The sequence below is a fragment of the Hypanus sabinus genome, chromosome 2 (genome assembly GCF_030144855.1).
Source record: "Hypanus sabinus isolate sHypSab1 chromosome 2, sHypSab1.hap1, whole genome shotgun sequence".
NCBI lineage: Eukaryota > Metazoa > Chordata > Chondrichthyes > Myliobatiformes > Dasyatidae > Hypanus > Hypanus sabinus.
In genome coordinates this window covers 14,406,050-14,425,222 of record NC_082707.1, presented here as the reverse complement: position 1 = coordinate 14,425,222, position 19,173 = coordinate 14,406,050, and positions in this window count along the sequence as shown.

Genomic DNA, 19,173 nt, shown 5'->3' with positions numbered 1-19,173 from the left:
TTTCGCCCAAGAGTGGTGAATGTTCTGCTACGGACTGCAGTAGAGGCCAGGTCCATGGGTATATTTAAGGCAGAAGTTGATGGACAGCTGACTGGTCGGGGCATCAAGGGAGATGGTGAGAAGGCAGGTGCATGGGGTTGAAGGGGATCCGGGATCTGCCACGATGAAATAGTGGAGTGGACTTGATGTGCTGAATAGCCTAATTCTGCTCCTATGTCTGTGGTCTTGTATTGATGCGGCTGCAAAGAAGGCAAGGCAGTGGCTATATTTCATTAGGAGTTTGAGGAGATTTGATATGTCACCAAAACCATTCAAATTTCTACAGATGTACCGTGGAGAGTATTCTAACAAGCTGCACCACTGTCTGGTGGGGGGTGGGTGCTGGGCGGTGATATTACGGAGGATCAAAATAAGCTGCAGAGAGCTGTAAACTTCGTCAGCTCCATCATGGACACTGGCCTCCATAACATCTAGGACATTTGCAAGAAGCAGTGCCTCAAAAGGTGCCATTCATCATTAAGGTCCCACATCTCCCAGGTCATGCCATTTTCTCATTGCTACCATCTGAGAAGTGGAACAGGAGCCTGAAGACACACACTCAGCAATTCAGGAACAGCTTCTTCCCCTCTGCCATCCAATTTCTGAATGGATATTGAATCCATGAACACTACCTTACTGCTTTTTTTATTTCTTTTTTTTGCATTACTTATTTAAGAGTGTGTGTGTGTTTCTTTTCTCTTCTCTTCTTTGCCCTGGTTAAGATTTTTCCTGCCAAGCTGTGTGGTATTCCATTTTAGTAGTTTTCTGTTAAAGCAGTGTATCCTGCTAGTAGACTGTTTTGGTTTTAGCTAAAGATGAGGAGCTATGTTGTACAACTTAGAGATGTTGTATCAGCCAATAAGGATGATGGGATCGGGAGAAGGTTCTAAAGTGAGTTGGGCAGCAAGAGATTTGTGACGGACACTGGTGTTGTTCGTACTCTTTTGGCGGGAGATGCGGTTAAGAGAAGATCGGGAGAGACACACATAGGATTCGATCAGAGAGGAAGAAGTGATTGCAAAGAGTGCTGAGATGGAGTCCAAGAAGGGAAGCTCTACCGGTGATTGGTGATGAGAATTCAGCGTCATGCATAACTGTTGCACTCAGCTTTTGGAAGAGATGAGCTCCAACGGTCTTATAGGTACATACTTTGATAATAAATTTACTTTTATAATAAAGTTACTTTGTTCCTCACTGATGCTAGTAATGAGGAAATGGATGGTGAGACTCATTTATGATGGATGCTGCCTTTTTGAGGCATTGTCTTTTGACGATCTCCTCGATGGAGGGGAGGTTAGTGCCCATGATGGAGCTGGCTGAGTTTATAGCCCTCTGTGTTTTTACTGAACAAGTACACATACACTCAGTGACTGCATTATTAATTCTCCACTGTACCTAATAAAATAGAGTGTACGATCATGGTCTTCTGTCACTGCAGCCCATCCACTACAAGGTTCGACATGTTGTGCATTCAGAGATGCTCTTCTGCACACCACTGTTGTAAGGTGTGGTTATTTGAGTTACCGTCACCTTCCTGCCAGCTTGAACAAGTTTGGCCATTCTCCTCTGGCCTCTTCCATTAACAAGACATTTTCTCCAACAGAACTTCTGCTCACTGCATGTATTTTTAAAGTTTTTCACTGAATTCTTTATAAACTGTAGAGACTGTTGTTCATGAAAGGGGATCAGCAGTTTCTGAGATACTCAAACTGGCATCATCCCACAACCAAAGTCACTCAGATCACATTACTTTCCCATTCTGATGATTGGCCTGAAGAACAACTGGACCTCTTGACCATTTCTGCATGATTTTATTCATTGAGTTGCTGCCACATGATTGGCTGATGTTTGTATTAATGAGCAGGTGTACAGGTGTATCTCCTAAAATGGCCATAGAGTGCATACAGGTGATCATATAAAAACACAACAAGCATAGAAAGGTTAAAGTACAGGGAAATACAATAATTCTACACTCTAATCCAACATTGCCAAGACTGAAGGATGATTTCTGCAGAACAGCAGCATGAGGTCAAAGGTTCACAGTTAGAATAGAGTGAGAGCTCCCTCCCTATGAGTCTCCACTAGGTAACAGGATGCGGTGTAGACAGGATGTGTTCCACCCTTCCTTCTGCTACACCAAGTAGGAACTGCATCCGCAGTCCGTTAGCTTTACATACCACATAAAATACACAAGTAAAAACACTTGCGGAGAGACTGCGCATGGGTGCGAGTCTCCACCGATTTTTGGTTAACAGAAAAATGAAAAAAAAAACCTGAGAAATTTGACAAGTGCAAACTGTTCTCATTTCTAGACTGTGCTTCGCTAGCCGGTCACCTTCCTGATGCCAGACACCACTCAGACAACAAACAAGAATCACATCCGCGAGATAGCTGCTGCTCTGCTGTTATAGACTTCTTAATGGAAATAACAATTCTGCTAATCAGCCTCTCAAGTTCAAGCAATATTACTTTCTGTTGTGTGAGTTATACATACTGTGTTGTGCATCTTGTTCTAGAGAAATGTTGTTACATTTGTCGGTGTACATGTAAAAGGTCGAAATGGCAATAAACATGAAGTCCACACTAACCTATTTTTGTGTACTATTTTTATATTATCATAATTTTTAGTAATTTTATAAGGTCATAACAGTTAGAAGTAGAATTGGCCTATCAAGTCTGCTGCAACATTCCATCATGGCTGATTAATTAACCCTCTCAACCCGTTTCTTCTGCCTTCTCCCCGTAACCTTGACACCCTTACTAATCAAGATCCCATCAAATTCTGCTTTAAATATACCCAGTGACGTTACCTCCACAGCCATCTGTGGCAAAGAATTCCACCAATTCACCATCCTCTGGCTAAAGAAATTTCTCCTCATCTCTGTTCTAATGGGTTGTACTATTTTGAGGCTGCACTTTCTGGTCCTAGTCTTCTCAAATGTAAGAAACATCCATCCCACCTCCATTCTATCTAGGTCTTTCAATATTCGATAAGTTTCAGTGAGATTTCCTCTCATTCTTCTAAAATCTTTTAGTCTTTGTACTGTATTTCTGCAAAACATCAAAACTCATGTCATACAAGACTGTGATCATAAATATGATTCTGAAATTCAAGTTTATTATCATAAGCATATATGAATGATTTATTGGCTGTTCATCATATCCCACGACGACCATTGGATTTCTGCAGTTCTTCACTAGGTGCTGTAAACTCCATGAAGAAAAACTGTCGCATTTCTACTCTCTCTCAGTGGCTATCACAGCTGAGAGCTTCCCAGATTGCAGTGGTTGACCATGACGTCTCTGCTTTTTTATGCCCTTCACTCTCCACAAAGCACTGCAGAACTACCTTCCTGGATCTCACTCTAGATCTCATCCACCCAGTCTGCTGGAGCTGACTTTGCATGCTTGGACAGTCAAGTCCCTATCTCACTGGAGTATGAGGCCCACTAGCTACCCTCACCTGGTTTAGCCTGCCTGTCGAAGGGGTGTAACCGAGTGGGGCTACTGAAATTAAAATGGTATATTATTGTCATACTCCATTTGCCATTTGCCAAGGTAGAGCAAAAAATTTGTCTTGCATGCTGGCCATACAAATCATTCCAACAGTGCTTTGAGGTTGTAAAAGGGAAAACAATAATAGATTACAGAATAAAGTGTTGAAGAGCAGGCAGACAATATGGGCAAGTCTTCTTTTATTAACAATTAACAGAGACAGAATGCTGAAGGGACTCAGCAGAGCAGGCAGAATCTATGGAAATGTTTTGGGCTGACACCTTTCTTCAGGACTGCAAGGGAACGGGGAAAGATACCAGAATAAAAAAAGGTGATGGGAAGGGGAAGGAGGACAATTTAGAAGGTGATCGTTGAAGCCAGGTGGCTGGTAAAGATAAGGCCTGGAGAAGAAGAAATCAGATAGGAGAGGAGAGTGGATCATGGGAGAAAGGGAAGAAAGAGGGGCACTGGGGGAGGTGATTGGCAAGTGGGGAGAAAAGGTAAGAGGCCACAGTGGGAATTACAAAAAAAAAGGGAAGAGGGAGAGTAAAAGAAAGAGGGAAGGGGGAGTGGAAAAGAACAAAAGAGAAAAAAATACTGGAAGGGATAATCAATGTTCATGCCATCAGTTTGGAGGATACCAAGACAGAAAATGACGTGTTGCTTTTCCACCAAGTGTGGCAAAAGAGGACTGACATGCTGGAATAGGAATTAAAATAGTTGGCCACTCAGAAATTTCACATTTTGCAGATGGAACAGAGGTGCACAATAAAGTGTTTGGGACCCGGAATGGAGGTGAATGGGCAGATGTAGCATTTCTCTCACTTTCAGGAATATGGGGCACGAGGGAGATTAATGGGGAGTGACAAATGTTCAAGGGGATTTTTTTTGTATGTGTTATTAACTTGATTGATTCCTTTCAAGGTGAGGGCAGAGGCATTGATTAAGGTAGAGTTGTAGAATTGTCTACATCAATTTTTATTACAATGTCAGAATTTGACTATGTCCCTCATGAGAAGCTCATCCAGGAAATTAAGATGCATGGTAAATTGGCTGTTCTGATTCAGTTTGCCCATTGAAAACAGAGTGCAGTGGTTACTCAGACCTGTTCTAAATGGAGCTCCATGACTAGCGGTGTTTTTAGGGATCTAAACTCAGATTTCTGCTGTCTGTAATGTATATACAGTAAATGACTTAGATGAAAATGTAGATGGCTGGGTTAGCAAGTTTGCATATGATACAAAGATTGGTGGTGTTGTGGATACCATAGAAGACTGGCAAGTGACACAGCGGGATATAGATCAGTTGCAGATGTAGGTGTGGAAATGCAAAGGGAGTTTAACCTGGCTGAATGTTAAGTTTAGGAGATCAAATGTAAAGACCCTTAACAGTATTGACGAACCGAGGGATCTTGGGGTCCCAGTCCATAGCTTCCTGAAAATGGCTGCACAGGTTGGTAGGGTAATAAAAACACCATATAGAGTACTTGTATTTATTAATTTCGGAAGATAGGTAGAGGGGAAGGTAGTGTTGAGGAAGTAGAGAGTCTGCAGGAGGACTTAGATTAGGAGAATGGACAAAGAAGTGGCAGAGGGAATATACTGTAGGGAAGTGTATGGTCATGTACTTTGGTAGAAGGAATAAAGGCATAGACTATTTTTTAAGTGAGGAGAAAATTCAAAAATCTGAGGTGCAAAGGGATTTGGAAGTCCTTGCACAGGATTCCCTAAAGGTAAATTGCAGGTTACTTGGTGGTAAGAAAGCTAAGTGCAATGTTAACTTTCATTTCAAAAGGACTAGAATATAAGAAGAATGTTGAGGCTTTGGAGAGGGTGCAGAACAGGTTTACCAGGACTCTGCCTGGATTAGAGGACATGTGCTATAAGGAGAAGGACTAAAGAGTGTGTACTTCAATGCAAGAAGCATCAGGAACAAGGGTGATGAACTGGATACATACAAGGAATTATGATGTCGTGACCATTATGGAGACTTGGCTGGCACCAGGGCAGGAATGGATTCTCAATATTCCTGTATTTCAGTGCTTTAAAAGGGATAGAGAGGGGGGGAAAGGGGGAGGAGGGGTGGCATTACTGGTCAGGGATACTATTACAGCTACAGAAAGGGTGGGTAATGTAGCAGGATCCTCTTTTGAGTCAGTATGGGTAGAAGTCAGGAACAGGAAGGGAGCAGTTACTCTATTGGGGGTATTCTATATGCCCCCTGGTAGCAGCAGAGATACCGAGGAGCAGATTGGGAGGCAGATTTTGGAAAGGTGCAAAAATAACAGGTTGTTATCATGGGTGACTTTAACTTCCCTAATATTGATTGGCACCTGATTAGTTCCAAGGGTTTAGATGGGGCAGAGTTTGTTAAGTGTGTCCAGGACGGATTCCTGTCACAGTATGTTGACAGGCCGACTTGGGGGAATGCCATACTAGATCTGGTATTAGGTAATGAACCAGGTTAGATCACAGATCTCTCAATGGGTGAGCATCTGGGGGACAGTGATCACTGCTCCCTGGCCTTTAACATTATCATGGAAAAGGATAGAATCAGAGGGGGCAGGAAAATTTTTAATTGAGGAAGGGCAAATTATTAGGCTATAAGGCTAGAACTTGCGGGTGTGAATTGGGATGATGTTTTTGCAGGGAAATGTACTATGGACATGTGGTCGATGTTTAGGGATCTCTTGCAGGATGCTAGGGATAAATTTGTCCTGGTGAGGAAGATAAAGAATGGTAGGGTGAAGGAACCATGAGTGACAAGTGAGGTGGAAAATCTAGTAAGGTGGAAGAAGGCAGCATACATGAGGTTCAGGAAGCAAGGATCAGATGAGGCTATTGAGGAATATAGGGTAGCAAGAAAGGAGCTTAAGAAGGGGCTGAGAAGTAGGGTAAAGGAAAACCCCAAGGCATTCTTCAATTATGTGAAGAACAAAAGGATGACAGGAGTGAAGGTAGGACCGATTAGAGATAAAAGTGGGAAGATGAGCCTGGAGGCTGTGGAAGTGAGCGAGGTCCTCAATGAATACTTCTCTTCGGTATTCACCAATGAGAGGGAACTTGATGACGGTGAGGACAATATGAGTGAGGTTGATGTTCTGGGGCATGTTAGTATTAAGGGAGAGGAGGTGTTGGAGTTGTTAAAATACATTAGGACAGATAAGTCCCCAGGGCCCGACGGAATATTCCCCAGGCTGTTCCACGAGGCAAGGGAAGAGATTGCTGAGCCTCTGGCTAGGATCTTTATGTCCACGTTGTCCACGGGAATGGTACTGGAGGACTGGAGGGAGGCGAATGTTGTCACCTTGTTCAAAAAAGGTAGTAGGGATAGTCCAGGTAATTATAGACCAGTGAGCCTTACATCTGTGGTGGGAAAGCTGTTGGAAAAGATTCTTAGAGATAGGATCTATGGGCATTTAGAGAATCATGGTCTGATCAGGGACAGTCAGCATGGCTTTGTGAAGGGCAGATCTTGCCTAACAAGCCTGATAGAGTTCTTTGAGGAGGTGACCAGGCATATAGATGAAGGTAGTGCAGTGGATGTGATCTACATGGATTTTAGTAAGGCATTTGACAAGATTCCACATGGTAGGCTTATTCAGAAAGTCAGAAGGCATGGGATCCAGGGAAGTTTGGCCAGGTGGATTCAGAATTGGCTTGCCTGCAGAAAGCAAAGGGTTGTGGTGGAGGGATTACATTCAGATTGGAGGACTAGTGGTGTCCCACAAGGATCTGTTCTGGGACCTCTACTTTTTGTGATTTTTATTAACGACCTGAATGTGGAGGTAGAAGGGTGGGTTGGCAAGTTTGCAGATGACACCAATGTTGGTAGTGTTGTAGATAGTGTAGAGGATTGTCAAAGATTGCAGAGAGACATTAATAGGATGCAGAAGTGGGCTGAGAAGTGGCAGATGGAGTTCAACCCGGAGAAGTGTGAGGTGGTACACTTTGGAAGGACAAACTCCAAGGCAGAGCACAAAGTAAATTGCAGGATAGTTGGTAGTGTGGAGGAGCAGAGGGATCTGGGGGTACATGTCCACAGATCCCTGAAAGTTGCCTCACAGGTAGATAGGGTAGTTAAGAAAGCTTATGGGGTGTTAGCTTTCATAAGTTGAGGGATAGAGTTTAAGAGACGTGATGTAATGATGCAGCTGTATAAAACTCTGGTTAGGCCACACTTGGAATATTGTGTCCAGTTCTGGTCGGCTCAGTATAAGAAGGATGTGGAAGCATTGGAAAGGGTACAGAGGAGATTTACCAGGATGCTGCCTGGTTTAGAGAGTATGGATTATGATCAGAGATTAAGGGAGCAAGAGCTTTACTCTTTCGAGAGAAGGAGGATGAGAGGAGACGTGATAGAGGTGTACAAGATATTAAGAGGAATAGACAGAGTGGACAGCCAGCACCTCTTCCCCAGGGCACCACTTCTCAGTATAAGAGGACATGGCTTTAAGGTAAGGGGAGGAAAGTTCAAGGGGGATATTAGAGGAAGGTTTTTGACTCAGAGGGTGGTTGGTGTGTGGAATGCACTGCCTGAGTCAGTGGTGGAGACAGATACACTAGAGAAGTTAAAGAGACTACTGACAGGTATATGAATTTAAGGTGGAAGGTTATATCGGGGGGCAGGGTTTAAGGGTTGGCATGCCATTGTGGGCCGAAGGGCCTGTAATGTGCTGTACTATTCTATGTTCTATGGTCTAAAGGAGTGGATGGGCAAACTTGGGCTGTTTTCTCTTCAGCAGTGGAGAAAGAGGAGAGATCTGATAGAGGCTCCTAAAATTATGAGTGGCATAGATAGATAAACAACACACGGAATTCAGCAGGCAAGGAAACGCCCATGGAAAAGAGTACAGGGGACATTTCAGGCCAAGATCCTTCAACAGCTCTGGAGAAAAAAAGTTCAGAAATAGAGAAAAAGGTGAAAGGAGGGGACGGAGAAACACAAGGTGATGGGTGAAACCGGGAGGGGAAGGGGTGAAGTAGGGAGCTGGGAAGTAGTTGGGTGAAAGGGATACAGGGCCAGAGAAGTAGGAATCTGATAGGAGAGGACAGAAGGCCATCGAAGAAAGAAAAAGGGGGAAGGGCATCGGAGGAAGGCGATTGGCAGCGATGAGGAATGGTGAAGGGGGACGCATTACCAGAAGTCTAAGAAATCGATGTTCATGCCATCAGGTTGGAGGCTACCCAGATGGAATACAAGGTGTTGTTCCGCAAACACGAGTGTGGCTTCATTGCAACAGTAGAGGAGGCCATGGATTGACATATGGGAATGGGAATGGGAAGTGGAATTACAATGGGTGGCCATTGGGAAATCCCGCTTCTTCTGGCGGATGGAGTGCAGGTGCTCAGCAAAGCGGTCTCCCAACCAGTGTCGCGACTCACTGGTACACAGGAAGCCACACGGGGAGCACTGGACACAGTAAATGATCCCAAATGATTCACAGCTGAAGTGCCACTTCACTTGGAAGGACTGTTTGGGCCCTGGATGGTAGTGAGGGAGGTAGGTACCTGCTCCTACACCTCCTCCTTCACTACTATTCAGGGCCCTAAACAGACCTTCCAGTTGAGGCGACACTTCACCTGAGTCACCTATTGTATCCAGAGCAGCCTTTTGTTTATTGGTGAGATGAGACACAGGTTGGGAGACCGCTTTGCCGAGTATCAACACTCCATCTGCCAGAGAAAGAGGGATTTCCTGGTGGCCACCTCTTTTAATTCCACTTTGCATCCTCTTTCTGACGTGTCCATCCATGGCCTTCTCTACTGTCACAACGAAGCCACACTCAGGTTGGAAGAGTGACACCTTATATTCCCTCTGAGTAGCCTCCAATCTGATGGCATGAACATTGAGTTTTTTTTTGCCCTCCCTGTAATGCCCCCCCTTCTCTATTCCTCATCCCCTTTTCTTTCTCTCCCCTTATCTCTCTGCCTGCCTATTCCCCCCCCCCCTTGGGTGCTACTCTCTCTTTTTTTTCTTTCTTCCATGGCTTTCTTTTCAATCTTTTTATTAACTTTCCAGTAAAGAATATACAAATCAGAGAAGTTTAGCAAACAGATAATACAAATAAACAGCAGTAAAAAAAAGTATATACTAAGGAGGATATAAATAATCTTCCGGAAATAGTAAGGGACCAAGGGTCTAGTGAGATGGAGGAACTGAGGGAAATACATGTTAGTAGGGAAGTGGTGTTCGGTAAATTGAAGGGATTAAAGGCAGATAAATCCCCAGGGCCAGATGGCCTGCATCCCAGATTGCTTAAGGAAGTAGCCCAAGAAACAGTGGATGCATTAGTGATATTTTTTCAAAACTCTTTAGATCCTGGATTAGTTCCTGAGGATTGGAGGGTGGCTAATGTAACCCCACTTTTTTAAAAAAAGGAGACAGAGAGAAATCTGGGAATTATAGACCAGTTAGTCTGACATCAGTGGTGGGGAAAATGCTAGAGTCGGTTATCAAAGATGTGATAACAGCACATTTGGAAAACAGTGAAATCATTGGACAAAGTCAGCATGGATTTGTGAAAGGAAAATCATGTCTGATGAATCTTATAGAATTTTTTGAAGATGTAACTAGTAGAGTGGATAGGGGAGAGCCAGTAGATGTGATATATTTAGATTTTCAAAAGGCTTTTGACAAAGTCCCACACAGGAGATTAGTGTGAAAACTTAAAGCACACAGGATTGGGGGTATGCTATTGATGTGGATAGAGAATTGGTTGTCAGACAGGAAGCAAAGAGTGGGAGTAAACAGGACCTTTTCAGAATGGCAGGCAGTGACTAGTGGGGTACCGCAAGGCTCAGTGCTGGGACCCATGTTGTTTGCAATATATATTAATGATTTAGACGAGGGAATTAAATGCAGCATCTCCAAGTTTGCGGATGATACGAAGCTGGGCAGCGGTGTTAGCTGTGAGGAGGATGCTAAGAGGATGCAGGGTGACTTGGATAGGTTAGGTGAGTGGGCAAATTCATGGCAGATGCAATTTAATGTGGATAAATGTGAGGTTATCCACTTTGGTTGCAAGAACAGGAAAACGGATTATTATCTGAATGGTGGCCGATTAGGACAAGGGGAGGTGCAACGAGACCTGGGTGTCATTGTACACCAGTCATTGAAGGTGGGCATGCAGGTACAGAAGGCGGTGAAAAAGGCAAATGGTATTTTGGCATTCATAGCAAAAGGATTTGAGTACAGGAGCAGGGAGGTTCTACTACAGTTGTACAAGGCCTTGGTGAGACCGCACCTAGAATATTGTGTGCAGTTTTGGTCCCCTAATCTGAGGAAAGACATTCTTGCCATAGAGGGAGTACAGAGAAGACATTCTTGCCGTAGAGGGAGTACAGAGAAGGTTCACCAGATTGATTCCTGGGATGGCAGGACTTTCATATGAAGAAAGACTGGATCAACTAGGCTTATACTCACTAGAATTTAGAAGATTGAGCTGGGATCTTATTGAAACATATAACATTCTAAAGGGATTGGACAGGCTAGATGCAGGAAGATTGTTTCCGATGTTGAGGAAGTCCAGAACGAGGGGTCACAGTTTAAGGATAAAGGGGAAACCTTTTAGGACCGAGATGAGGAAAAACTTCTTCACACAGAGAGTGGTGAATCTGTGGAATTCTCTGCCACAGGAAACAGTTGAGGCCGGTTCATTGGCTATATTTAAGAGGAAGTTAGATATGGCCCTTGTGGCTAAAGGGATCAGGGGGTGTGGAGAGAAAGCAGGTACCGGGTTCTGAGTTGGATGATCAGCCATGATCATACTGAATGGCGGTGCAGGCTTGAAGGGCCGAATGGCCTACTCCACCTATTTTCTATGTTTCTATATTGTCAAAATCAGGTAGGTAAAATGTTACGCTGTTATATATACAATATAATCAAAAGAAAACCACAACTCCTTTTGACAATCATAAAAAAAAATTGGAAATTTTATTTAATAAATGTAAAGGGGGTTAATAAATGTAAGGAGGAAAAAACCCCACTAACTAAACAGAACAAACAAAAAAAAAAGAAAGATTGGGCAGTCCATTAGAGGATAAAATTAGAAAAAAGAGAAAGTGAGAGAAAAAAACATCCTTCCAGTCATCTCCGAACCTCCATGGACAAGGATTTTCCCCAAAGAGTGTAAAGAAAAATAAATAAATAAATAAATAAATAAATCGTGTGAAAATATTGAATAAAGGGTCACCAGACTTGTTCAAAATTAAATGATGTATCAAATGTCCAGCTTCTAATTTGCGCCAAGCTTAGACATGACATAATGGAGGAGAGCCAATAAAAAACAATAGGTGCGTTAGAGACTTTCCAGTATAGCAAGATAGCTCTCCTAGCCAGTAAAGTTGAAAAGGCTATCACATGTTGAGTGGAAGCTGACACTCTGCCTGCTTCCTCTGGAATGATCCCAAAAATTGCCCTAAGTGAATTGGGTTGAACATCCACATCTATAACTTTAGACAGTATTCCAAACACATCCTTCCAAAAATTATTTAAGCTTACACATGACCAAAACATATGAGTTAGAGTAGCCATTTCTGCATTACATCTGTCACAAATAGGGCTTACATTAGGAAAAGTATGCGCCAATTTATCTTTGGGCATATGGGCCTTGTGTACTATCTTAAACTGAATTAAGGTATGGCGTGCACAGATAGGTGAATTATTGACTAGATAATAAATTTTACTCCATTGATTATCTGAGAGTGAATGTTGAAGTTCTATTTCCCAAGTACGTTGAATCCTATCGTTAGGCGACATGCGAGCATTCATTAACTGTTTATAAATTATAGCTATTAATCGTTTTTGAAATTGTTTAAGCTGAAAAATAGCATAAGCCAAATTTAAAGAACAGGCCAAGGGGTAATTCGGTAGAAAATCACATAAAAAATTCCTAACCTGTAAGTATCTGAAAAAATGTGTATTAGAGATGTCATATTTATCCATTAACTGCAAAAAGGACACTAAACAGTCCTCTATAAACAAATCTAAAAAAGTTTTTATTCCCTTAATTTTTCATGTTAAAATAGCCTTATCCAGAGTTGAAGGTTTAAAAAAGAAATTAGAATAAATATTACTAGAGAGTAGAAAATCGTTTAATTCAAAAAATCCATGAAACTGAAACCAGATTTTTAAAGTATGTTTAACAATAGGGTTACGAGCTTGTCTACCTATTCTGGAGAACGAAAATGGCAGGGCAGCTCCTAATAAAGGAGTTGAAGAAAACCCCGTTACTGAGTTTTCATCCAACTGTAACCACGAAGGGTGATTCTGTTCATCTATATCATAAATCCAAAAAGTAATGTAACTTGCATGGCTTTCTGTCCTCTCCCAACAGATTGCCCCTTGTCCAGCCCTGTATCTCTTTCACCAACTTCCCAGCTTTTTATTTCCCCTCTCCCCATGCTGGTTTCTTTTATCACCTTGTGTTTCTCCCGGCCCTCTCCCCACCTTTTAAATCTATTCCTCATCTTTTTTTCCCACCATTGCTACTGAAGGGTCTTGGCCTGAAACGTTGACTGTACTCTTTTCCATAGATGCTGCCTGGCCTGCTGAGTTCCTCCAGCATTTCGTGTGTGTTTCTTGGATTTCTAGCATCTGCAGATTTTCTCTTGTTTGTAGAATAGACAGGCAGTATCCTTTCCCCAGAGCTGAAATGTCTAATACCAGAGAACATGCTTTTACAGTGAAAGGGGGATAAATCTAAGGAAATCTGTGAGGCAAGCCTTTTTTTAAACGTAGGTGCCTGCAATGTGCTCCAGTGGTGGTGGTGAAGGTAAATACGACTGGGGCATTCAGGAGGCTCTTAGATAGGCACATGAATATACAGGAAATGGGACAATATGGACATTGTGTACACAGAAGGGATTAATCAAGTATCCATTTGATTACAGATTTAGTTTGGCACAGTTGGGCTGAAGGGCTGTTCCTCCACTGTACTGTTATGTTCTAAATAAACATGACAGAAGTGCAGGCTGAGAGAGAGGAAAATATAGTCTGTGGTAGTATTGGGACTTTTCAGGTGAGTTCAAGAACCTGACAGCGGTGTGGAAGAAACTATTGAAGTGTGGGTCTTCAGGCTCCTGTCCCTCCTGCCCGATCGAGTGACTTCCATCGTGGGTGGGGATCCTGATGATGGATGTTGCTTTCCTGAGGGTAGCTCCTCTTGTAAGTGTCCTCGATGGTGGGGAGATCCAAATGCATGATGGGAGTGGCCACGTCCACCACTCTCCGTGACCCCTTGCATCCTTGTGCATTGGAGTTTCTGGACAAAAGTGCCTGAATCAGCAAGCTGTAGAAAATCACAAACCAAGAGCTGGTAAACGGAACCAGTATTGATGAGTAGCTATGTGGGGTGGCACAATAGTTTGCTGATCAGCGTAACACTATTACAGTGCCAGTGACCCAATTCAATTCCACCGCAGTCTGTAAGGAGATTGTATGTTCCCCACGATCACATAGGTTTCCTCCCGGAGCTCCAGTTTCCTCCCACATTACAAAGGTGTATGGGCTAGTAGGTTAGGTCGGTGGCGTGGTCCTGTCAGGTCAGATGAGCCTGTTACCCTGCTGCATCTCTAATTAAATTATTTTGTAATTACCCCACTACCTGATAGTTAGCATGGAGTCAGTAGAACAAAGGGCTACATAAGTCTGTATATTGAACTGTATTTAAACTTATTGTGATTTTTTTTTAATTATTGTGTTCCTTATCTTGTGCTTCTTCATGCTGCATTGACACATAGAAACAGAAAAACATTGAAAACCTAGAACACAATACAGGCCCTTCAGCCCACAAAGCTGTGCCGAACATGTCCTTACCTTAGAACTACCAAGGCTTACCAATAGCCCTCAATTTTTCTAAGCTCCATGCATCGATACAGGAGTCTCTTAAAAGACCCTATTGCAGACATTCCACCCACACCCAGGTCAACCTCCAAGGGTGTATGTAATACTTTGTTTAGTGATTTTGTCTAATCTGTAAACCAAGTTGGGTATATGCTGAAAATGTAACATTAAAATATGTACTTATATTATATTATCATGGAGTTGTTTTTTTAAATTGTATTACAATGTTAAGCAAGTCTACAGGGAGTTTGACCTCATCACATAGTACATCAATAGAGTAGCTCCTTAGCAGCTAACCAGCTAGTTTAAATAACATTAGTTATGCTAATGAATGAATGACACCTGTTAAACTCACCTCAACATGTCTTTTACATTTTAACCCACCATGGGCAATAGAAAACTCACTGTTGCAAACAGTGCAGCGAGCAACACTGTCATTATTTTTGAGGTCAACTCTAAAGCCTGGCCATGGAGAAAACTGATAGGTTTTCTCCTATCATTTCGCATTTTCCCCTCCCCCTCCTGCTTTCAAATCTCTTACTATTTTTCTTTTCAGTTAGTCCTGATGAAGGGTCTCAGCCCGAAACATCGACAGTGCTTCTCCCTATCGATGCTGCCTGGTCTGCTGTGTTCCACCAGCATTTTGTGTGTGTTGCTTGAATTTCCAGCTTCTGCAGATTTCCTCGTGTAAACTGATAGGTCTACTTAGCATGAAGAGAGACCAATCAGGATGCTCCCTCTCGCTCTCCCTTGCAAAAAAAAATTGATTTCTGGGATAATGTATATAATTTGGGGGTGTCAGGGAGCCACTATCAATATGTGGGATACTCCCAGAACTTCCGTGAGAGGTGGGATGTCTGCTATCTTTTCCGCCTCCACCATCGGAACCGGCAGCCCATTCCACGCACTCAACACTGCATAAAATACTTACCCCTGACATCTCCTCTGTACCTGCTTCCAAGCACCTTAAAACTATGCCCTCTTGTGCTAGCCACTTCAGCCCTGGGAAAAAGCCTCTATCCACACGATCAATGGCCCTCATTATCTTGTACACCTCTATCAGGTCACCTCGCATCCTCCATCACTCCAAGGAGAAAAGGCCGAGTTCACTCAACCTATTCTCATAAGGCATGCTCCCCATCCTTGGAAATCTCTTCTGCATCCTTTCTATGGCTTCCACATCCTTCCTGTAGCAAGGCGACCAGAATTGAGCACAGTACTCCAAGTGGGGTCTGACCAGGGTCCTAGACAGCTGCAATATTACCTCTCGGTTCTTAAACTCAGTCCCACAATTGAAGGCCAATGCCTTCTTAACCACAGACCCCTAGTAACAATTATTTCATTCTCCTTTACACTTATGTACTGGAAATTACATTAAACAGTCTTGAATCTTGAAGTCACTTCTTCTGAGAGCCAAGGATGACAGGTCTGCAGGCCTTGTCTGCTTGCACCTCCAGCAGCTTGTTCAGTAACAGTTCCCCAAGGAGAGTAATTTGCCTCAGCTCCTCCCTCTTTCAAGATCCTGCTTTTGAACTATTTCTGACACGTGGCCTGTGGTGAAAGCAGAGCAAACCACCCATTTTGTTGCCTGCCTGTTCCATTCTGATGTCAGCAGCGAGGTTCTGGGCAGCAGCCAGACGTGGCAGTTTGATGTGGTAATTAATCCTGTCAGGGTAGAGGTCTAACAGTCAGCCTCTCACAGAGGTGACAACACTTCACCAAAGCACAACTCCCAGCCCTTGACGCATGTAGCAGAGTTCCCACCTTCCCCTCAGCTGCACAGGGTTACAAAACGTAGAAACATCAAAACATCTGGCACCAACAAACATTCTACGGTGAAAGTCACTTAGGTTACATTTCTTCTCTATTCTGATGTTTGATCTGAACAACTGAACTTCTTGATCATGTCTGCTTCCTTTTATGCATTCATTGAATTGCTGCCATGTGATTGGCTCATTAGATACTGGTATTGCCAAGCAAATGTACAGGTGTACCTAATAAAATGGCCACTGAGTGCATGTGTTGCCGAAAGCAAAAAGTGCAATTATATCAATTAATATTTGCAGAAGGAACAAGCAAGAACATATTTACTCTCACTACAAAGTAATACTGCTTTAATGAGACAGGTGCTGAGATGGATGCCCTTTAGTGTCATAGAACATTGTAGCATAGAAATGGACCTTTCAGCCCATCTAGTCTGTGCCAAACTTATTCTGTCGGGTCCAATTGATCAGCACCTGGACTATAGCTTTCCATACCATCCCAACCATGTACTTATCCAAACTTCTCAAATGTTGAAATCAAACCTGCATCCACCATTTCCACTGGCAGCATTCCACACTCTAGTAAAGTTGCCCCTCAGGTTCATCTTAAACATTTCACCTTTAACCCTTAAACCATGCCCTCTAGTTGTGGTCTCGCACAACCTCCTTGCATTTTACCCCATCTATGCCCCTCATAACTTTGTACACTTCTCGCCTCCTTCTCCTACACTCAAGTGAATAAAGTCCCAACCTATTCATTGTTAATCTGTAACTCAAGCATCACCCTTGTAAATTTTCTCTGTACATCATAGTGTTACTTTGTACTTGTTCTGGCTTTGCTGAGAAATATACTTCCACAAATGTTTCACTTAATTAACTTTTGACAAACATCTGTGCAATTAGATTTTGCATATTGATATTGGTGTCAAAGACAGTAAAATCAGTTAATTGGTCTCAACGTATCTCATATCCTTCAGGGGATGATAGTCAGCTGTCTGACTTGTCAAAGATGATTATCGACCAGAAGAACTCACACCACCTACACCCTCTTACACTGGTGACACAGCAGTGGAAACTCCTGGGAGTGCATGTCTCACACAACCTTTCATGGTACCAGAACACATTCAACACAATCAGAAAAGCTCAACAGCCCTTCTAATATTTTGAGGAGGCTGAAGAGAGCTGGACCATGCACATCTTTACACACATCATTCTACAGATGAGCAGTAGAGAGCATCATAATAAGCTGCGTCACTGTTTGATACAGAAACTGAACTGCCGCAGACAGGAAGGCTCTACAATGGGTGGTCAAAACTGCCCAATGCATCACCGGCACCAGCCTAGCCTCCATCAAGGACATATACAGAAAAATGCTGAAAAATTGCACCCACCCTGTTCATTGCCTGTTTGTCCCACTCCCATCAGGGAGGAAATTACAGTTTTCATACCAGGAGCACCGGACTCAAAAACAGTTACATTCCTCAAACAGTAAGGCTGATCAACACCTCCACCCACCATCACCCTCCTAACCACCATTTCCTGTCAGTCACTGATGTACAGACGCTCCTGTGCCTAGTGTCACTTTATGGACATACAATCAATGTATACAAGTTATCTTATGTATTTATACTAATTGTGTTACTATTATTATTGTGTTTTTATCTTATGGTAGTTTTTTGTGCTGCTTCAGATCTGGAGTAACAATTATTTCATTCTCCTTTACACTTGTGTCCTGGAAATTACATTAAACAATCTTGAATCTAGCCAAAGTACAAGTTGAGAGCTGCAGCAATCTGCTGTCCTTGGTCAGCCACTCTGTTGTACCATAACCACCATGTTAAAAGAGGAAAAGGATAATTAAACATACCGAGGCAGTAGGGTGGCTAAGTGGTTAGCACAATGCTTTACAGTAGAGCATTGGTAGAGGCAGGTTTGATTTTGTCACTTAAAAAAAATTTGGATAAGTATATGGACAGGAAAGGAATGGAGGGTTATTTGCTGAGTGCAGGTAGGTGGGACTAGGTGAGAGTAAGCGTTCGGCACCAACTAGAAGGGTCGAGATGGCCTGTTTCCGTGCTGTAATTGCTATATGGTCATACCAGAGACACTGGCTCACTTCCTGCTGCTGTCCATAAAGACTTTGTACATTCTACCTATGACCGTGCAGGTTTCCTCTGGATGCTCTTGTTTTCCTCCTACAAAAACCTACCAATGGTAGGTTAAATGGTTCTGGCACAGTATTTAAGTCTACATGCTCCCAACTGGGACAGTTGGTGCCAGTAAAGACCCTTAACATCTTTCAGGGATATAGCAGTGGCACAGCATTCAAGATCCCAGACAAGTAAATGAACTTCCTTGAACTGCTTCATCTACTTTTGACAACATATTCTGAATCTATGATCTCAATGACCATGGGCAAGAGAAAAGTGAAGAAGGTGATTGATGGAAAAAGTTGAAGAATTCACTTAGCAAGGTTTGATAAGAAATTATCACACTGTTCTGACACAGTACCTTTCATCAATTTTTATTTTTAAAAAACCATCGAACATTCTCCCGGTTTGAGGACCGCAAGTAAAAGTCTTTTGGCATTTAGTGTTAATGTCTGCAGCACACACATCAATGTGCAAGACAATCTGTACCAATTTCAGACATCAAAACATAGTGGTTTCAAAAATATCTTTAAACCAATGAACGGTATTTAAAGCACAAAAGAGAAATATATTGTGGGGTGTTCCTTACTTCAAATATTTAAAATAAAAATCTGAACTTTATGTTTCAATGTAAAAACAAAATCCCAGAAAATTGTAAGAATATGTGCAACACCCATCTCCAGCTTTGTTGTACATAACTCACAAATGTAAAGAGCAAACTGATGTATGCAAATCATTTGGATGTATTACAAGGTTCATCCTAATAGGACAAATATAACAAAGATGATGGCATCTAATGGAAAATATTTACAGTAGTACTGCCCCATCAATCTTTTCTCAGTAAGTGCACCCCTTTCTGCTTCATACATACAAAAACACCA